Source organism: Engystomops pustulosus, chromosome 1 (assembly GCF_040894005.1).
Source record: "Engystomops pustulosus chromosome 1, aEngPut4.maternal, whole genome shotgun sequence".
Classification (NCBI taxonomy): Eukaryota; Metazoa; Chordata; class Amphibia; order Anura; family Leptodactylidae; genus Engystomops; species Engystomops pustulosus.
The window spans coordinates 259,440,058-259,457,649 of record NC_092411.1 but is presented as its reverse complement, the minus strand read 5'-3'; positions in this window follow the sequence as shown (position 1 = coordinate 259,457,649).

Sequence of the window (17,592 nt, the reverse complement as noted above, 5' to 3'; positions counted from 1 at the left end):
GAGGATAAAATATTGGGTCATAAATTAAAACTAAATTAACATGTATTAAAAAGTTTTCAGCATATTTTAATAACTACTATTGTAACTTCTGTTACATAACTTAAAATTATCCTAGCGTATTGTATCTATCCTATCAATCTTTCTATTTATTTATCTATCATCTATCTATCTCTAGTTGAATTAGTCTCCTGTTATATCTACTTTCAAAAATTCCCAATACAAACCAATATGGTTGTCACTGCATTTCTATGATTTTTAAATTTGCATATGCACCTTAGTTTTCTACAATTCTGGAAAGTAGGGAATTAAAGGGTTATTCTCACCTGGACATTCACATTTAATTTAATTGATCTGCCAATAAATACATTTCTCTAATTGCATATTATTTTAAAATATGATGTACCATAAATACAGCCATGTTGTCCATTTGAAATTAGATAGCTATCCTTGGATATGACCACCGTCACACTCTTACAGTAGTGGCCACACATGTGCTATTGAGGCACCCTAGCATCTGGATTCAGCATTCATTACCAGGATGGCTGTGCAACACATAGTACTCCCGGCAAAAACTATTTGATATTTGTGCAATCACTCCAGTAGAGGTGGTCGTATCCAAGGACAATAATTTTGTTTCTAAGGGATCATATGACTGCATTTATTGGAAAGGATCTTTACCAGGTACATTTTTTATAACATCCAGTTGGCAAATAAATTAAATGTGAATGTTAAAATGAGATTACCCCTTTAAACACACTAAAGTGATTTTCCAAACCTAACATTGTTTTATATCTACCCAGTTTGAATTAATGGGTATTTCCAATAAGATACATTTTTAAATGCACTTGGAGATGTGAGTCCCAATTTGGGACTGGCATCTATCCCTAAAAGATTGGTCAGGGCCCCTTTCTTTCTGGCAAATGTAAACTTAACAGTTTCTCATGCATTGTTTCATTAAATTCTATGGTGTTTCTGGAACTATTCAGTAAAAATGCTTAACTGTTGTCAAGACTCTAATAGAATTAAAATTAGAGAGCTATACATGCCACGCTAATTCTTATGACTAGCTCGACAATAAGTGTGTGGCCTATGAAAAGGGACATGACTTCCAAAAGTATATGCGTCAAAAATAATGCTGACGCAACGGAATGGAGGGCGCAAAGTTCAACTTAACAGTTTCATACCAGTTTCATACCAGTTTCATACAGTTTATATAAATCTTGTGCGGCATAAAACTGTCTAATCTAACTCTGCACTGTCTTACCTTACACTTTTCATACATAAATCTGCCCCAGAATTTTTTCTAAAAACACAAAGGGATTGGAAATAAAAATATATGTATAGAACGTTTACAATGTGGCTTACACAGTGCTTGTCTTTCTTGGGGGTGTCTTGGAATTTAGTAGACTACCTGTAAAATAATTATAAGTCAGAATAAATGTTCTGACTTACATACAAATTCAATTTGAGAACAAACCTACTCTTGTAAGTAACCCATGGTCTGCCTGTACAAAATTTGATCAATTTTAATTATTTCAATAAACATCAAGTTGATTATGTAAAACATTACAGAACTGGTAATCTGGTGGAGGAGTCTTCTACCATCACAGCTTTAATGTTAAATGTCACATGAATAAAAGAATAAAAACAGAAGATTTGATGAAGTCATACCTGTCTGATGGATTACATTTTTAATCAATTAGTATTGTATCAATCTTATCTAATGGGACTGAGAAAAGATATTTTTGATAGTACATTATTTTAGTTTTGTTCACCAACCTACTTGGTTCTGGGTATTCTACTGCTACAAGAGATGACACCTTTGTAATGCCATTACAGACGGTCCTCTTATTTAAGAACACCTGACTTACAGATGACCCCTAGTTACAAACGAACCTCTGGTAATTGGTAATTTACTGTACTTTAGCCCTAGGTTACAATGAACAACTGTATCAGTTATCAAAGGTGTCTGCAATGAACGTTTATTGTTAATCCTGGTTCTTATAACAATCCAACATTTTTAAAATCCAATTGTCATAGAGACCAAACAAATTTTCTCAAGTTACAATTATAAAATATACAGTTCCAACTTACATACAAATTCAACTTAAGAACAAACCTGGGGAATGTATCCCTGTTACTGCCTGTATATATTGAAAGTCTGCAAATGCAACATCTAGATACATTTTGTTGGCTGGTCCTGACAATAAAATATTTGTATAGGGTATTATCAAATAATTAGTTCTTCCAGTCAATAGGAATTTTCAATTATGTCCAAAGATATAGCCGAAACCATAATTTTTTATGTGTTTTTCATAATAAAGATAAATGTATTTGTTTCAAAACTTTGTAGTCACTGTTTGTTTTCCCACTTTGCATGCAGCGCCTTTTCTATATTTCAGGCAAACAATAAATTAAAAGAAATAATTAGATAACATATGCAATAGAAATGATCATAAAACATAAAATGAGGAAAATCCAATTAAAGGTAGGATCTCGCTTGCTATTGCTAGTTCTTAGATTTTTGTGTCTCCTCCGAACAAATATTTTATCAGTAATTAGCAGCAAGCACTGAAACTTTCAGGATGAATTTGCAGCCACAGTGAGATATCACTCAGTTCACATAGACAGAAAGAGAATTTTTGCTAGAATAACATTATTCATAGACAGACATTTTCTTATTTCTGGCTACTTGCTACATAGACCATGCTGTGGCTGCTGTCTACTGCCTCTCTGGGGTTTCATTCCTCTTTCAAAATGTGGCAGCTTCTCGTGCCCTTGATTGTATTGCAGTTCATGACATCTTTTCACAGAAAAAGACATGATCCCTTCAGAGAACTAAATGTGCTATAGACTTTGTGAACTTAAATGTGTTTTAAAGGAAAAAACTGTTTAAATTAATTTTGATGATTTTATAACAGTTTATAGTTCAGAAGAGTCAAGAAGGTGAAAAAAACTTGTCTTGAACTTTAAAACGAATAGTCAAACTTCATTTGAGAATATGTAGAATATCTCAATTAGTGCAGAACAATGATAAGTGCATTATTAATTATTATACTGCCCCTTAGTGCTCTTTGACATACTGGAGCTCATTTACTAAGGGTCATGCTATTCACTTTTGTCGGACTGTTCGCCTTTCTTGGGCATTGCATGGCTTTTACAGGTATCTGCGCTGCGATTGTGGCACATACCATCCTTCTGTGGTGCAGCTGTGCTGGCTTCCATGCAACACCAATTAGGGTGTGCACCATCGGATGATATGACTGTTTCGCGGCAGAGTGCTGGATGTAGCAAGCCCAAGCATTTAGATGCACCACTATAACGATGGTGAACTCTGTCGGACCTGAGTGGGGAAGCGACACATTCATAATGTCGGGTGCACGATCTTAATGTTGCGGCACAGTGCATTATCGTTGGGCAATGCACTTTAGGGGAACTCCAGCAGGAAAGTAAGTAAATGTGCCGCACTATTACTGCATGGAATATTGTAACTTGGCCATAATAGTACATCAAGAAGCCAATGCTGATTCAACCAGAGCTGAGCCGGCATCAGGAAACAGGGGTGTCATTTGAAATCACTGTATAACTCCATCACTTTGGGCAAACTCAAAGTGACCACAACATTAATATGCCTGCTCATACCCTTGCAATCTGAACCCCCTGCAGCATTCTTGAGAGTGCCGATCGTGGGGCAACTGTCAGGCTCAGAGGTAGTGAATCCTCTGAACCACTGTGGACGATGACACAAGCCACTACCTGGGACCGGAGTCTACGTGGCACTTGGTTTTTACCAGAGCCAGTCGCAAAGCGGGTTGCACTTGCTGCGGCATGGTACCACTAGGTCGATGCACAGGCATGACTTGTCTGCAGTGGCAGCCAAGGTCAAGGTATAGGAACGGCAGGCAATCTCGTAGTCGGGGACAGGCAGGAGGTCAGCACAGGATCAATGTCAGAGACGTAGCAACAGGTCATATGCTAGTACATGCAGGAACCCCCATTGATAGTTTATAGAAGCAAGTACCCCCCAATAGATACCATGTACAGACAGGGCATACTACCAGATACCCCCCATATGCCAATAAACTGAAAACAAATGAGAAAAAAAACAAGTCTGATCAAGAATTATATCAAATAAATAATCTTTATAAGAAATACATAATTAAACATTCATAAAATAATGTATCTCAGATGAATCAATAGGTACCGCCAGGTAGAAAGACCCAACAATCATGAATTATATACATATATATCCCTAAAAGTACAAATGGTGTGTAATTATACAGTATAGGCCCCTCATAGCAGATACAGTGTAAATAAATATAACAGTTTACATGTCAGATTATGTGTATCCTAAATCAAAGTTGCACATGCAGTATAAGACTATCCAAATCCAATCACATAGCTAAAAATATAATTCCTATCAGAGCTACACAAAGCTAAAAAAGCAAAAACTCCATAAAAGCAAGCAAGAGAGGGTAACATAAAACCTGGCGTACCTCCATGAAGCGTGTTTCAACTACAGATGGCCTTTGTCAAGGGGTCATAGATAGTATATACAGGCAGATCTCCACCACCCCACAGGCACTTAATACAGGCAGTCTCTTATCCCTATACATACTATATATAGACAGGACCCACATAGATAGTATATAGAGGCATCCCTCCCCACCCCCATAGATACTATATGCAGGCAGCACAACCACCACCATAGGTACTATATATAGGCAGGGTCATCATAGTTAGCATATACAGGCAGGACAATTGTAAAGGCAGAAAAAGGTTGTGGAAAATCTTTTAAAGAAACCCATCTTGTCCATCATAAAATACACTAAAAAGTGATAACCAGTATCTATACCAAAGGGTACTATTATAAAGTATATGTTCCACATTAAAACAAGCTCTAAATCAGCTCTGTGGATCAAATAATAAATACATTTTCCAATGCACTTGGAAAATGTTGATGTAAAAATGATTGTTCCGCACATTAGGTTTCATTCTACAAAATTATTAATAGTAAGAAAAAAATATAGAAATTTGGTATAGCTGTAATCATAATGACTCATAGAATAAAGATAACGGGACAAATTTACTTACTAGTCCCGTTGACGCTGCCGTTGCGTAATGTCCAACGATGATTCGGAGCTGTTGCGATTCACTAAGATCGTACGTCCAATTTCCTGCATGTGTCGCTTCCCCACTGAGGTCCGCCAGAGTGCTGATCTTGCGACATAATTTGATTTTTAAATTCTGCGGTTTGTCCGAATCAGTCAGGTTGTCCGACGGCGAAGCCCCCCGATTTGTGTTGCATGAAAGCCAGTGCCGATGCGCCACATTCTGATCGCGTGCGCCAAAAACCCAGGGCAATTCAGCGCAAGATGAAAAAATTCAGGAAACCCGCCAGAAATGCGTCCGACTGACACTTATCAAATGTGCCCCAACATGTTAGTGTATAGTGTTGTTAGTGTTAGTGAACACCAAAAAACAGGTCCAAATTCAATTATATAATTAAGGTTTTTTCATCAATAGAACATAGCCTCCCAAAAATGATTTCACTGAAAAATGCATCCTTTCCATTAAAGAATAAACCCTCACATGGAAACATTAATGAAAAAACTAATATTTTATAATTCACAAAAGTGCGCCCATGAACCAACTAAAAACCCCTTTGTCCTATAGGGCAAAACTGGCTGCTGCATTGCTCTCCCTACCATACAACAAGTAACATCCATATTTGAGGTGCCTCAGTCCTTGGAGAAATTGCATAACAAATTTGAAGATGGGTTTTCTCTTTTTATCTTTAGTGAATGTTGCACTTTAACAATCATTCTAAAAGCTGTTTTAATAGTTTGAGGGTTTCAGATTTGAAAATGGTGGGAGTCATAGGTGGTTTCTAATATTATATATTTCAAAAAATCGAAGATGTTAACCCAAAAAGTTAAATTTCTAAGCCATGTGACATCAAAATAAAATATGCAGACACAAAAGATAAAGCAGACATACTGGAAATTTTAGTTGGTAACTAATTTGGGTAAAACTCGATGTCTGAAAAGGACAGCATTTTGACACTAGAGAATTTTTCTAAAATTTTGACCAAAATTTACCACTAGCATACAGTACAAAATGTGATGTAAAAACAATTTCAAATTCACTTCGTTAAGTTAAAGTGTTCACAAGTTATAACCATATAAAGTGACACATGTCAGATTACAAAAAATGCAACTCGCATAATAGCAAATTCTTGATAATAAGTTAAAGAGAAACCTGTCAATAGAAATTTACCTGATAAGCCATTAGCAGTATATTGTAAAGCAGCTTAAGACCTTCTAAATTATGTTTCATTGTGACCCAGGTTGGTGGCATCATCCACAAAATTAGTTGCATAAATCTCAGAAATGGAAATCTCAGCTCTGAAATCAAGCTCTACCATTAATACAACTGATCCTTTGTTGTGTCAACCTCCCTCCCCCACATTGGGTCCATGTAATGATGCATTTTAATGACTTTTGTATCAATTAAACCAGGAGGGTTGTGAGACCCCAATTTAATTTGGATACTTTATTTGCTTTCCAAAAATGCAGCGCAAAAATTACAGGATGCAAAGAGTTGGGGTTGGTAAAGGTAGTGGAAGATCTTTAAATTGTCATAATAGGAAAGCTGAGAATTCCTCTGTATTGGATAAAAGAGACTGCATAAATAAATCTCTTCGCATTTTAGGCATAAATTATTTTACTGAAATGTTATAAAAAAAAGTGTTTATAAAATGTGATCATCAATCTGATGAAGTCTTTTATGTGACACCAACAATGCCTGTACTATCTGTAACAATGCCTGTAAATCTTGATTGATTTGTACCGCACCCATCACTCTCTTGCAGCTCTGCTCCGGTTCCTTAATAGTTAATCTGCAGTTACTGACAGACTTTCCCTCCACTCACATCACTTCCTTTCCTTTCTTTCTTGATCTAAGGGTTCTGGTCCAATCACTCCCTGGGGTGTGGACCTCTGACATCACAGAAGAAGTCTGCCTGCCTTTAGTTTTGTGCCTGCAATAGACTTATAGCAAGCTCCTGATATGCTGTTATTTTTATACCTTGTATTCAGATACTTGGACCCTCAGTCTATATTCAAACTATCATTTGTACTCGTGTTTTTCACCTGACTCTGGACACTATACTTCTGCCTTGTCTTTGTCTCTGTGTTTTGCACTTTGACACAGGAAGGGAGGAGTCCACTAGTTGCCCCTTACCGCTTAGAGAAGTAGGCAGGGACAGCAGAGAAAGATGTTGTGTCTCAGAGACCACTTTGTCACCTATCCGTTCCCGGGGCTTGAGTTTTTGAATGCTTGTATTGTCAATAACAACACGCTCCTCCAAATATACTGTTTCTGTTGATATAAGAGCAAAAACTATGAGGGTAATATAAATCAGGTCTTAAAATTTAATGATGACAGATGAATCATAATTAAATTGACCATGACTCAGGCAAACTATCACACCGTGCAAATACTATGCAAAGTAAAATACCTTCAATACCTTCCATATAATCCTCTTCATGCTGTTTATGTAGCAGACATTATTGTCCGTCCTTTCTGAATTCTAGACTTTATGAATATTGCAGTAAATAACTGATTTTGTTAAATAACATGTCAGGATTCTACATAATTTATATTTTTTGCATGCATATGAAAAAAGAAGCCAAATATAATGTTTATCACAAATATTTATTCAGGTCTAATAAGGTAAGCTGGCTGAACTTAATAGAGTTTATATCTTGCTGTTTCAATTCACTTGCTTATATGCACCTCTAACCATAATGTGCTTCTTCAAGGACTATGCCAGACATACCAATTATAAATAACCTTTATGGCTGTTCCCGAACAAGGTTGTATTACTCTCAGGAGACTACAAGAGGCATAATGTTATTACTGCATATTTTTCTCTTCTCTTGGCTCTTATAAAAACTTTGCAGATTATACATCGGGCATATACGTTTCGTTTCGATAAAACATTAAAAATTCTTGCAAAAATATAAAAATATATACACACATTTTTTCACACTTTTTGTCCCCTTTTTTTGCTTTTATTAGACAAAATTGGCAACATATTTGCCCCTTATAGTTTTATGTATTCATGTTCTTTCATTTTTTTTCTCTTTTACAAATTTTTATTTCTATTAGGATATACTGTGGCGTAAATTTCACAATGGTATAACAATAAGATTATGTAAATCAAATACAGGCGGTCCCCTACTTAAGGACACGACTCCTAGTTACAGACAGACCCCTCTGCCCACTGTGACCTTTGGTGAAGTCTCTGGATGATTTACTTTAGTCCCAGACTGCAATGATCAGCTGTAAGGTGTCTGTAATGAAGCTTTATTGATAATCCTTGGTCCTTTTACAGCAATAAATGTTTAAACTCCAATTATCACTGGGGCCAAAAATTTTTTTGTCTGGATCTACAATAATAAAATATACAGTTTCGACTTACATACAAATTCAACTTAAGAACAAACCTCCGGACCCTATCTTGCATGTAACCCAGGGACTGCCTGTATGTTCATCTTCTTTTTCTTCTTCTTGATGTGATGTGTTAGTGTACTGTATTTATCTGGAAACTCAGATATAGGTTTTTATCCTATATAATCAAATATATTACAGATATGAATCAGTCTCCAACATGAATGAAACATAAGTCTAAGAGATGGAAAATGATAGTGACACACGCCAAACACTGTAGGCACAGAAACTTGAAATATAGACACTTTTTCATATTGCATAACTTCTAGATTTACACAACACATCAATCTCACTCAGATTTACCCTGGTCCTCCAGGCTACCAAAAGATCCTCTATTGGCCCTGACTCTAATACATAATAAAAGATCCTCACAGTCAATAAGAAGACAAAACCATGGGAATGTGATATCAGCATGTAGTGTGTTTTATGCTTGCAGCTCCTACTGCCTGTATATTACTTTGTGATACATTTTTCTTCTATGGTATGAGGACCCATGACAAATACACTAGAAGCTCCACAAAGTCTTATGAAATTTGCTCTCTTTGTCCTCGGCTTGCATTCTGCGCTAAGTAACCTGTCTATTAAATTTGGCATATTAAATCAACTACAGGTGCTTATGAACCTCTAGTTATAACACAGGTGCATCATACTTGTCCCTGTCGCCCCCAATACTTTAATGAAGCCAGTATAGTACATAACAGTTTGATTGCACATACACCTAACCTACCTAACTGAATGACGAGAGCTCTGGACTGAGAAATCATTTTTTTTTTCATGGCTGCCATATTGGGCAATTTGGGACACTAAATTACCAGGACTGGTGGGTGGTTTAGTGTCCAATATCACCTCGGCAGTTTCCCTTCAAATATGGCAGCACCATTTTCCTCCTCAGCACTGTCACTCACCTCTACTGCTCTGACTTTGCCTGCAGGATCCATCTCCCCCGGAGAACTCCAAAGCTTATAAAGCCCTGGTCAAATAATAGTATACTCTATACAATGGGTGGAGTGGTCCTACTCCCCTACAGTACTAACTCCCGAGAGATGTCATTTACCAGGACTTACTGTATGCCCATAAAAATATAAAGAGTTAATATAATATAATATACCTTTGTAGATAATATAAGCAATCTCTTGATACAAGGGTTTATATTTTGGGGTAGAAATTCCATTAATGATGCATTCTGCTTTGGCATGTACAAATCCTGTAAAGATAAAGGCTAGGCTTCAACAGAATTTTCCCTGTTGGTCCCATGGTAACTCAGTCTTATATTGACATTATCAGACAGTACCCTACACTAAACAATTGACCCACAAAAGCCTCTGGTAACCAGCTCTGCTGTATATAAACCCTTCATATAATTATATCTATGATGAGGCTTTGCTCACATTTAAATCTGTAGGTACATAAGGCAGATCCTGAATGCCTAACTGCAGAATTTTATGAATGTAAAGATATTTTTTCTTTCAAAAATTTTCTTAAAATTATAGTACAGTTTTAGATTGCAGTTATGACCCCCCCCCCCCCTTAAACACACACACAAACAAAGTTCACCTATACCTTTGATTAACATTGGCTAAATTGTCAGCAAATCTAACACGTTTATAATAAATCTTCATTAGCATTTTTGCTGTTTTACCTTATTTCGGTACTGTATATTTCTACCCCGCAGTTTATAAAACCACCTCCTATTGCTATCTGCAGGCTAGCTGCTCTTGACCTTTATTATAAAAAAAAATTGTTGCAACTATGTCTGATATGAAGATACAGATTGCTCAGCTTATCAACATATGGATACCTGGTGTTCAGTATCCAACTAATTGTCTTACATTGTAATTTTGGTGTAAATCCTAGTGATTGTGGTTAAGAAAGAAATTTCTAATTTGATAGATAGAAATTAACTAATAATTATGGATGTTGTATTATCATATCACAGTTACATACTATGGTTCCTTCAGAGAAAGTTATTTGTGACAGTCCATTACCAAACAATGCCCCGACAGTTGGTGCATTCTATTTCTTCTTATAAACCTTACTTGTGCAAAACATGTCAGTTATAGTGTAAGGGAAGATGCTAACATCAAGAGAAGCAAAAAAAAGTGCACCAATGTGTCAGGATCAGTGGTAGTAGATCCTCTGTACCACTGCAGACGATGGCGTAAGCCAACACCTGGGACCGGAGTCTAAGTGCTACCCAGTTTTCAAAGAAGGTTGGACTCGTTATGGAATGGTACCACCTGGTCTTTTCACGGGCATGACTTTGTCCGTGGTGGCGGCAAGGTGTAGTACAGAATCGCAAGGCAAACTCGTGGTCTGTGACACGCAGGAGGTCAGGACAGACCGCACAGGATCGGATTCAGGAATGGAATCGAGGTCACAACGGGAAATCAGGATAATCGCAAAGAGCATGGAACAAAGCTTTCTCTTAGGCATAGAAGCACAAAGATCCAGCAGGGGTCACAGGAAGAGGTTGAGCATTTATAGGTTGTCAGGTGGGCAGCGCCAGTTATCGGTGCTCTGGCCCCTTAAATTCCTGACAGCTGGCGTGTGCGCCCTAGGGAGCGGGGATGTATGTGCTGAAGCAAGGAGCTAGGTAAGTGAGGTTGCCAGTGAGAGGGGGCACACGGAGGCACACGGGTGCACATGCTATCCGAAACATAGGTTGCAGGAGCACCTGTGACACTCTTGTGAGTATAACTTTTAAGAATAAAATCCAAGGTTTTAAGAACGTACTATGCGATTTGGTGCCTACTTTCTCTTTTAGTTTTTGCTACCACACGGTTGAGTGAGTTTAAGGAGAAAACTGCACCTTAAGGACGTTCTGAATAGTGACCTACATCTTGTTGCCAAACTTTCCTCATCGGTAGAATATAATTGAAGATCTTTGAAGGAATTTTGAACAACAGCCGTATTGGAATCATTGGGAGCTCCGGTCAGGGTTTTTTATACTCCTTTTTTATTGTTTAAAGTGGGACTTGTTGGATCGGTCTCGGACTGTGGTGTTAGCTCCTGTGGTATGGAAGTGTGCTGCACTGTGTTTTTGTAATTTTTGACACAATGAACATAGCATCCCCCCTGGTATATATCTCAGCTCATTTTTTTGAAGATAAAAACTTAATTTTATCTATAATCACCAATGACTTGGGAATAGAAAAAGGTGTGTCCAAAAAGCTTATATAGTGGTTTTCGGCATGCAGCTTTTACTTGTAGATAGAGCAGGTTGACTCTCTTCAATAAGTTATAAATAGACCCTAGGTATAAGCAATATGAACCAAAAATCACACCCAAATTACCATGAACTTACCAGTTTTTCACTCATGTATGCAATATGTCTGAAACTGCAGCACTAGGAAACCAGGACATGGTGGGAAATATGGTAGATTAAGCAGATAAGTACAGTACTGTACAGTACAGAGAATAGTTTTAGCACAGCTGAAGAGAGCCTATGATAACTTTCCAATGATGCCTGTATCATGCTGCTGGCTTCTTCCTAGCAGGAGATATATCCGGTATACTTAACATTAGATTCAGATTCAGCCATTACTGATGTGGGTTGACACTTCCAGGTTGGGACATCAACTCAGGGGAATAAAGCCAAAATAGGACAGCATGTTTATAATTGACAGATCTGAAGCATAAACTGAGTCGCATTCTTGTGACATCACTGAAGGCCTCTTGCCAGAGCACTAAGGACTTTCAAATGATGCAGGACAGTATATTTGTAATTGGACAACCTGCTAGCTGTACTATACAGTTTTCTATGGCAACTAGAAAGCATGGTAAATGGAACTTAGCATGGGGGGCAAAACAGCTGCAGATAGCTTATTATCGTAAATTATAGAATCACTTAATTTTGCTTTAGGCAAAAGTTTTTATACTTTACAGTTGTACTTTAAGGACACCCAACTAACAGATGACCCCTAATTACAGACAGACATCTCTTCCCACAGTCTGGAGTTACAATCCTGAAACACAGTTCTTACAAACAACCTAGAGAATCTATCATGTACCTAACCTGGGGACTGTCTGTATATGTATTTTTCTCTTTATCTTATAGAATCCTATTCATGTTAGCACTTTCTGTTAGGTCCTATTCACACTGCCATGTGCTTGCATGGACCAGATTCCAGATGTAGCACATGGCCGGCAGGAGAGCCCTTCACCCCTCATCTCTCAATTAGCCGCCCAGCTTGCTCTATATTTTGGGTCCTGCCACCTGGCTTGGTCATGGTGCGGTAAGAAACTGAACTGTGGCTGGGTGATTTAGACCCCCATTGTGGCTGTGGCCTGGCCAGAATTTTTGTGGCCAGATTACAGCCACAATTACATACATGAATAGGGCCTTAAACATTTTTCTTTTTATCTTATCAAAACAAAATGAAAACAGAAAATAAGTCAATAAAATTTATTTTACAGAAGCACAAATATACATTTGTTCCCTATAGAACAAATGTTAATCAATGTACTGACTAGTTGTAATTAAAGGTAAAGAGGTAACCAAAGTGTTTTTTTTTCATGCCATTTATATTTTCCAAACAAGGGGCAAATTAATACCAAGAGACTCTCTGGTTACAAAATGTATTTCTCTCTCTGACATGCTGCAATTATTAAAGAAAATATAAATAAAAAAACAAGCTAGAAATGTAGTCATTCAGGCAAATACAAGAAAGCTTCACTCAAAGTAATTCAAACATGCACAAGTAAGAATAAATATAAATCCATTTTTCACCATCCTGCTGCTACAAACTACACACTGCTATGGTTACACAGATCTTCAGGGCCAATACCTAACAATGTCTACAACTTTGTATGGTCCAAACTACTGATAGACTCCCATTAGAGAGTGGGTCCTGAGACAAACCCCATTCCTAGCTGCCCCTGCCCAATGGCTTCTCTTGCCCTAATTGGTAATGGACAATTATTTAAAGTTTCCTTCCATTGCCAAAGTGGAAGCATGAAAATGAAGACAGGACAATACAAGCAAAGAAGAATAATGAGCAGAGTGGGGTCATAAACAAGGTAGAAAATCACAAGGCAAAAGGCTAGTCTAAATACAAGCAAATGGACACAAAGAGCAGATGTCACGATTCTCTGCTGGCAAGTTTGTGAGCCATACCCAATTTTCCTTTCAGTATCTCTGTAAAGCTGGGAGGTTCTTGATTGAGCTCAGTCCAACCCATTCAGCTGCTATAGGGCATATCCTGGGGCTGATTATAAGGCTGCTCCTCAGGTGTGTCAGCACCTGGACCAGACTAGTGCCCTAAACTCTGAATTCTGCCAGTTGTGCTGGAACTCTGTATCCTGTGAGCGAATCTGGAACTCTCCTTGAGCAGTACTCGGATTCTCTATCCATGTCATCCAACCAGCAGTTCTGGGACTCGCCTCTTGTATCCGTGCCACCCTGGCAGCAATGCTGGGACTCTACATCTGTGCCATCCTACCAGCAACTCTGGGACTCTGTATCCGTGCCATCCTGCTTGCAGTTCTGGTACTCTATATCCATGCCATCCTGCCAGCAGCACTGGGACCCTGTATCCATGCAATCGATCAGCAGCTCTGGGACTCTATATCTGTGCCATCCTGTCAGCAACTCTGGGACTCTGTATCCATGCCATCCCGTCTGCTGCTCTGGGACCCTTATCCATGCCATCCTGCTAGCACCTTTCGGACCCTGTATCCATGCCATCAATCAGCAGCTCTGGGACTGTACATCTGTGCCATCCTGCAAGCAGCTCTGGGACTCTGTATCCATGCCATCCCTGTCTGCTGCCTTGGGAATCTGTATCCATGCCATCCAGCTAGCACCTTTCGGACCCTGTATCCATGCCATCCTGCCAGCAGCTCTGGGACTCCGTATCCATGTCACCCCTGTCTACTGCTCTGGGACTCTGTATCCCAGCAAGGGAACAATGGAAGTTTAGGGAGAGCCTGTCAGTAACAGCAAGTTACCTAATGACAACCAGAATCTAGCTGCAGTAGGGTGACTGGGGTGGTGCAAAATAAATCAAGGCAGCTAAAAAGTATTTTTTTAGGAACCAAATTATTGTTATTTTTTTTTCCAGGTTGAAGACATTCACTAAATGTTTAGCTCTGCGAACATTAATTTTTTCCTTTTTTTTGCACTTTAGGAATATTTCAAATCGCTTTTATAAATCCTTGATGTGAAAGATGATGTAATTATCATTCGTTACCAGTACAGTAAATGGTACATATATCTGGAAGGGTTGGATACATCTGTATGCTCTTCAGCTAACACTTGATCTTAATTACAATATATATTTATCACGCACAGCAGATGTTTTTTTTTTAGTTCCAGAAGGAACTTTTAGATTTATTTACTGAAATATCTTAGAAGCACCAAGTAGGACTGAAATAATCTTTGCAGAGATTTCACAACAATATGAATGGTTTTAAGCGTTCCTGTAGAGCATGACTGAAGCGCTGACAGATAACCCTCAGGCCACCCACCAGGCACAACAGCTTGTACTGCACACAGATTTAATTCTCATATAACTGTCTTGACACTCAAAAAAAATCATAAATACAGTAAGAATGAATTGCAATTTGTATGTACTCATCAATACATGCATGTGCCACAGCGCTATATCTTCCATCCCATTACTTCCGGAATTTATTGTTCAATTTAATGTGGTTATAGATCCAATGAAAGGCTTTTTTTTACATACTCAGAAATTCATTTTACTGTTATGACTAGAAGGAAGTATCGGTTTACAATTCAAGGTCTTTCTTATAAAACAGAGAATTTTAGAAACTAGAAATCCAGTCATTATTATAAGTTTATTACAATGTGTGTGTTTTGAGCTATTGTAAATCTGCAAGTAACTTTGAGGAGTTTCACAACAGCTGCAATGCCGTAGGTTAGACCAAAGATTTATAGTATTTTTATGCAATACTTGTGGTTACTTGGAATGATCATAAAGTTTTCAACAAAGTTTTCCTAGCAAAAAAATCAATTTTAAATGATTTCCAAATTGGGACTCCCAACTGTAAAACTTTTCAGTTCTCTTTCTGTTGCTTGATATATTCTATCTCTACTGCAAAATATAGTTAGTGGGCAGTACAAAGTTCTCTTTCCTGCCCTCAGAAGCTTAGACCTAAGCAAGTAATGGATATGGTTTGTATGGGGAAAAGGAATACTATTTTCCAATATTCTTTCTGTATCAATTTCTCGTGGTTTTCTAGATCTCTGCTTACTGTCATTCTAAAGAAAACTTCTATGTTTACTTCCAGTGGATATAAAATTTGCCCCTGGTCATGTGATGGACACGCAGGTACACGGGCCCTTAGTGTCACGTGAGTCTGTTGATAATAACGTCTCCTGTACCAACATGTCCATCACCGACCATGGACAGATTTCTATGCTCTGGAAATAAACTTAGGTTTCTAATGAAGGACAACAAATCGGTAAGGAATTGATACAAAAGGACATTTGAAAACTGGATCCTTTTACGTTACATAAACAATATAATTTTTTTTGCTGAACGTGGACAACACCTTTAAGTAACCTCAGAACTAAATTATACTTACATTTATGCCCGCCTCACTTTGCATTTTGCACAAGCCCAAACATCCGCTTCAGACATCCCCTTACAGAGATGTGATAGTAAGTCTTCCTCTTTCCTCTGCTCCATTCTTCTGGGTATCTCAAACCTTCGACTCCATGCTGTTTAGCTGCTGTGTACAAACACTTCTCCAGCCAAAAGCAAGCCCCCAATTATTTTGATGCAACACTTAAGCTGTTCAGAAGATGCTTTTTAATAGGTATGAAGTTTTGGGAACTTATACTTGCATTAATTTGCCTTACTCATTATCAATTACAATGCAGCAGGTATAGATGTGAACACAGTTAAGATCTACAGGAGAAGTGGTTATAGTGGTTATAATAAAATTCACAGCAAAAGAGACATGGCAGTGAAGATAACCAGCAATGGTCCATGTAAATTTTTCATCTGGTCTTAGTTGCTAGGTCAGAGATGGGAAGTCTGACCTCAACAACCCCACCAGCGTCCATTGCCCTAAACTCAGTGTAACAGGTTTAATAAAAACTACAACTCATGACACTATAAATTTGCCTTTACAAAGATGAAAATTGTGTGAAAATGTAAAAAAGAAAATAGTATGCATTCTCAGAGAGTGGCAATGCGAAAAAAGAGGTTTGGTGAATATCAAGCCCTTCAAAGTTTGTAAAAATGAACAATATAAAAATATATTTTTATCAAATTGCAAAAATGCAATTGCAGTAATGGGGAAAATGGGTTAATCTATTCATGGTAAGATAACATAAGATGTAAGATTAAAGAATAAGAGTAAAACATATACATTTTGGTGAGAAGGAACAATGTGAAACATTTTTTTTTTTTTTTTTTGGGTCGGGGGGTTGGTTTGAGAAATTATTTCTATATTGCAGTATATAGTAGGGAGTGAACAGGCTCAATAGAGTTCAAAACCCCTAGTGGCCCTAAAAGTTAGTAGAAAAAATTTTAGAAATAAAATAGGAATTGAAATCATTTCCTTTCTCCAGAAATCAAATAACAATACATTTCACAAAATCAAGCCCAATCTATCAAAACATGAAATGCTTATCCCATTAGATGAGCCTTGTGCTGGAAAAATATCAGAATCTCCAGTTTTTGCCATTTTACTGACCATAAAAAAAGTGAATTAAGCCATTAAAAATGTATATCTTCTAGATTAGTCTAAATTAAGACATCAACTTGTCCCAGAAAAGTTATGATTTTCACACTTCTGTAAACTAAAGCACAAGAAAGGTAACGGTGTTAGAAAATTGCAGAGGCAGAGAGATTTTTCTTTTTGATTTTTTTTTGATTGTACAGGTATTAAAATCTAACAAAACATTATAAATTTGTTATGACCAAGATCATGCTGACCAAAATCATTGATTTCGCTACATCTTCCAAGTGGGCCACACAGAATATTAAATAGGATACCCAAAAAAACATGCCCTTATATTTCTCTATATATCTCTATTTCCCTATATAGTAAAATAAAAAGTATAATTTGATACCTATGAAAACATGGCTTATATAACTCTAT